Source organism: Theropithecus gelada, unplaced genomic scaffold, assembly GCF_003255815.1.
Source record: "Theropithecus gelada isolate Dixy unplaced genomic scaffold, Tgel_1.0 HiC_scaffold_15884, whole genome shotgun sequence".
NCBI lineage: Eukaryota > Metazoa > Chordata > Mammalia > Primates > Cercopithecidae > Theropithecus > Theropithecus gelada.
Window position 1 is genome coordinate 1,007,690 of NW_020257641.1, and position 4,945 is coordinate 1,012,634.

The 4,945-nt window shown below is 46.7% G+C and overlaps 1 long non-coding RNA gene across 1 annotated transcript; it reads right to left on the reverse strand.

The window, feature by feature from the left end:
- Positions 1 to 1,000: 1,000 nt before the first annotated feature.
- LOC112617168 lies at positions 1,001 to 4,345 on the reverse strand. Its single transcript, XR_003117861.1, has 3 exons — positions 4,195 to 4,345; positions 3,298 to 3,350; positions 1,001 to 1,401 (listed from the first exon to the last, which is right to left on the reverse strand). It is a non-coding gene; the product is annotated as an uncharacterized LOC112617168 (long non-coding RNA).
- Positions 4,346 to 4,945: the final 600 nt, after the last annotated feature.

Here is a 4,945-nt window from a genome sequence, read left to right on the forward strand (position 1 = left end):
AAAGCAGAAAATAGTTTAAAATCCAGTGTTTCATTTTGGAGTGCATAATTTAGTGAACTTACTGTAGATTTACTTAAAATAAGGATAGAAAAAAATGTTATTTCCTAGTAACACCATATTTGGTTGATGCAAGTAAGACATCCAGGAGCATTAAAGGAAATTCACTTGGGTTGAAACAAAATCCTCTGCAGATTAATGGCCACCAGCTGAGATCTGACTACAGTTCATGTGGAGGCTGGCATCAGACAGGCCCAAGTTTGGGTCCTGACTCTTACATTCCCTGACTAGAATAATCTTAGGCAGGTTATTTAACTTTTTGGAATCTCAGTTTCCTTATTGGAAAGTGGAGATAATAGTACCTATCTCTCAGGATTGTTGAGGGCAAGAATCGTGCAAGTATGGGGCCTGACACAGGTTTTTGGTGCTTCACAGATGGTAGCCATATTGTCATGCAAGACCTTCCTGGTCATCCACACTCCTGCCCTCAAGGGCAAGGTCAGTCTTGCTTCTCCTGGGTCAGCATGCTGTCCGAGAGTGCAGAGGCATTTGCCAACTATTCGCATGAGGGGCAAGGACATCTTGACTATAGAAATGAAAGTCTCTAAAATGTGGCCCCTGGAAGAGCCATTCCCATTGCTTTCCACCATGCTCGTAAGGGGTCAGGGGATTTTCGTCATCCCTGTAAATTAGTCCCCAGTCACCAAACTTAAGCTGCCTCCTGCTATAGCAGGCCAATGCCTGGAGTACCATGGCCAGCTCTCCAGCTAGGAGGGGGTTAAAACCAACATTTGCAGATAAAGAGGTAAACATATTTACATTCCTCTCTTCACACTTTATGCATATGTCATGCAGTGAATAGTTTTAGAGGTCTGTTTGTACTCTCTCTCCAGAATTTTTACAGTCTGGAGGACACAAAATCTCTATAAAGTGACTTATTGAAATAGAAGCAGATTGGTAAAACCGTTTCCCTCTTATGAACTGTGAAGAATGATCCTCTAAATGAAATCAGGAAGGAACTGGACAGAATCTTGTTTAATGGTCTGACAAAATGAATCACAACGATTCCAGACATCCATCACTGCTAAAAGGGGACCACAAATGATCTGTGAACCACTATATATTGATTACCCATGTAGTACAAGTGTCGGATTTAATGTTCACACACCATAGAGAGGCGGCAGGGACAGATGGTGCCTTAACTCTTCTTTGATAGATTTTAATGGTGAAATATTGATTTCTATCTGGCCAAGGCCTGCTGTTAGGGGCCAAAGTCATTTGTTGGGTATTGCCGGACACCCAGTTGGCCCAGCGTAATCAATCATTTTTGTCAAGGCAGGTGAAAATCCAGAGAGAAGCACCTTGGAACCCAAACTGGAGCGTGATGTGTCTGAGTCCAGCCACCTAGAGAAAGAGAGAGAGAGAGGACTCTTGGAGATTGTGCTTGTAAAGAATTATTAATGATAAGACATGTTTACTGAGGAGAGTCGCAGCGAATCAGAGCTGACATGAAATAGTCTGGGAGCCTCGTGGAGAAAATGAGCCTCTTGCTAAGAGGGACTATATTTTATTTAAACATCCTTCTAAGGCTGAGAACTCAGGTAATCTGTTGTGTTACAAGCCACTGGCTGTTCTTGCTATCCAGAGAGATAACACTGAGGCGCTAATAGGAACACATCAATCACAATCAGGCTGCAATTCCAGCGGTGTCTCGTCCTCCCAGCTCCTCTTTAAGCTCCTTAATAATGGTGATAACATAGTTCGGGGGCTGCTGAGAGGGGCTCTCCCCTCTGAGGGTCATATTCATAAAGTGAATAGCTTGCCAAGTCAGCATCCAGGGAACGGGATCTATGCTGGGGGACTTGTGTGCAGAAGGAGAGGGAGGGGCGTGGACCAGCTGGGGAGAGTTGGACTCCAACAGGAGAATTTTCTGTCATCTGTTGGTCCCTGGGTTTTGTGATGTCACTCCTGCCTCCTTCCTAAGAAAGGGCTGTGAGTGTGCCTATTATATGTAATTATTAAATAACAACAATCATTTTCTTGGGCAGCTTATAAAATGGTTTAGAGGGCAATTCCCAGATGGAACCCTCAATGTATTCTGAGTGATGACAACCTCATGGGAATAAGTGTGTGGCTTCCCTGGAAGATTCTGGTGCAAGATATGTCAGGAGGGTGGGGATGGATGGGGGAAGGCGCCCTCCTAGTCTCTGCAGCTCTGTGTCAGCCTCTAACCTCTCACCCTCAAGGTTAAGCATCTATTCGCTTGTTTGACTCCTCCATAGGTGATGAGTTCTTGAGGGTGGCCATTGTGTCTAATTAATTATTGTATCCTCAGTACCCTAGCCCATGGCCTAGGGACTCACAAGATGCTCAATACATGAATATACAAGTGCAGGCAGGTGTTTATGTTAAAAAGAAGTCAGACATACTTCCTCGCACCTTTTGACTGTTCACACGAACATGTGTGTGTTATGCATGTACATAAACATATACATTCATAATGGAATGCACTGACCTTGTGAAGACTTGCAACACATTTTATATCTACTTGTGTGATTTACTTTTTATGAAACAGCATAACTTAATGGGTAACAGACTGGACTCTAGAGCCAGACTGCTTGGATTCAAATCCTGGCTCCACCACTTATTAGAAGATGACTTTGGGCAGCTGCTTCAAACTTTTGTGCCTCAGTTATCTCATCTGTAAAGTGGGGATAATAACAGTACCTACGTTTTGAGGATTAAATTAGTTATTAGATGTGAAGCTTTAATAGCAGTTCCCTGCAAACATAAGTATAAATATTTTATGTTATATATTATGCTTAAATTATATATCTAGCCATGGCATTATATTCAAAATATTTACATAAATGAATGCGTGTGTGTGTGTGTGTGCGCGCGCGCGCGCACATGGAAAGTCTTTACATGGTTGGCATTAGGAATCCTAACAAATATTTGCCTTGTTCTCTTTGATATAGCAAACCTGTGCTTAGAGCAGTACGTTTATCTTGGTGGCGCTTTGGTGGGACAGTGGATATTTTGATTCGTGGTAAATTTGTGCACTCTCACGCTATTTCATGTTGGGGCGTCAGTGGTCTGTACACTTGCTTGACTGTATTTATCTACCAAAAACCTGTGCACAAGTGTGTGTCTCTAGCTAAACAAGTGTATATATTGGTACTCTTATACAAAGGCGCTGCAGGACAGGAGGAGCCCAGCTTTGTGGACGGCCCAGCTGTGCAACCTGCCCCCAGATGTGAGCCTGCAGGCGGCAGATTCCGCTTAGATTATCTTGCTTACCTAATGATTTTTGCTTCACTGCCTTGCTCGATTGTGTTCACCAGGACGGCAGGCTATTAAAATGTCAAGGCACATTGAATTGTTGTTATCCAGGAGAGAGACCTTTCCAATCAACCTGTGTTGTGGGGGTTGCAAAAACTCCCTCCGAGAAGGCGATTGGAGAGAGCCTTTATGGCTTTTTTACATAGATGGGGGTGAGCAGGGAGGTTGAGAGAGGGCACGGCGGGGGCTGGGGGTGGGGGGGCCGGAGGGGGGTGGGTGGAGAGGTGGGGCAGGAGCCCGGGTTTATGGCAGCTGGAGTGTGCTAATTAAAATGCCATCTTCTCAAACAGGTATTGCTGGCTTCTTGGCTTTGCATTTATGGATAACTGCAATATGACCTTGCTGTTTGGCTTTAAAAAGGGGGGGGGGTGACTCACAGCAGGTGGTGGCGGTGGGAGCTGCAGTGCTGAGGATCAGGGTGGGGTATAAGGAGCAATTGTAAGGCAGAAACACCAAGGAGTTATATCCCTGGTGTATTGGCAGGAAGGGCTAGAGAAAAAAACAAAAACAAAGATTTCCTTGGCCCTGCGCCTGTTCAGACTCTGCTAAGAGCCACGTTCCTGCATAAAGGCATTGGCGGGTCTTTCTGGGTGACAGTGTTGAGCCGAGGCTGCAGTGTCACCAAGCGAAACCTCGGCCCCGCCCCCGCCTGCGCCAGCTAGGACAGTCTGGAGACCCTCTTTTCTTGCCGTCAAGTCTCATTTTGCCAAGGATTTATTTTTCTTCGGGGAGAGAGGGAGAACGGGGGCAAAGGACGTTCTCTTAAAGTACCCACCTTTCAGAGCCGTTGAAGGCTCCAACCAGAAACTCAAACTTCCCTGGATTGACTTTTCCCCTTTGTTCACATTATCTCACAAATATTTGGCTTTCCCCGGCCACGTCTGTTCCATTTCTGCTTCGGAGAGATGGCTTTGTTTTTGCTTGCGTGCAGTTCTGCGAGGCGCTCCACGATCCCGCCCCCTGGCAGGGCAGCACCTACCGGCGGTGCAAACACCGCAGCAGTGGGACCGCGCGCGCTCTCGCCTTTGTCAGTTTCATCAGCCGGAGTTTCAGCTGCGCGCGCGCATGCGCCCGCCCACCCCTCTGCCAGTTCCGGGCTTGCGTCCCTGCCAGTCTCCCGCGCCCGTGATTCTCAAGTTCCTCGCCCTTCTAGCCCGCGCTGCACCCTCCCCTGCTCACCACTTTATTTTCTCGTTGTTGGCGCAGCCCGTTCTTCCGGCCTAAACCAAATCTTATTTACTGGTTCCCCGCCTCCTCCCTCCTTCTCGTGGCTGGATTTTGGCAGAGTATCTCCCTGTAGGGCTACCTCAGATCCCTCAGCCTTGGATTCTTCCATGGGCCATGCTCCCGGAGTGTCACTGGCCAGCGACTGTTTTCCCCATTTTTTATCCGAAGACTTCTACCCACCCCTCTACCCGCAGCACGCAGTCCAGCGCCCTTTGGGAATCTTTGGACGGGATTCTCGCTCCTTCTGCTTCCCTAATAGGGTGAGGGCCCCACATTTGAGTTCCCAGGACACTTTTCTCTTCCTTATAGCTTTAAAATGCTTTGTTGAAAATGTACGTACTTGTCTTGAATAAAATTGGTTTATTTATTTAATCAACAC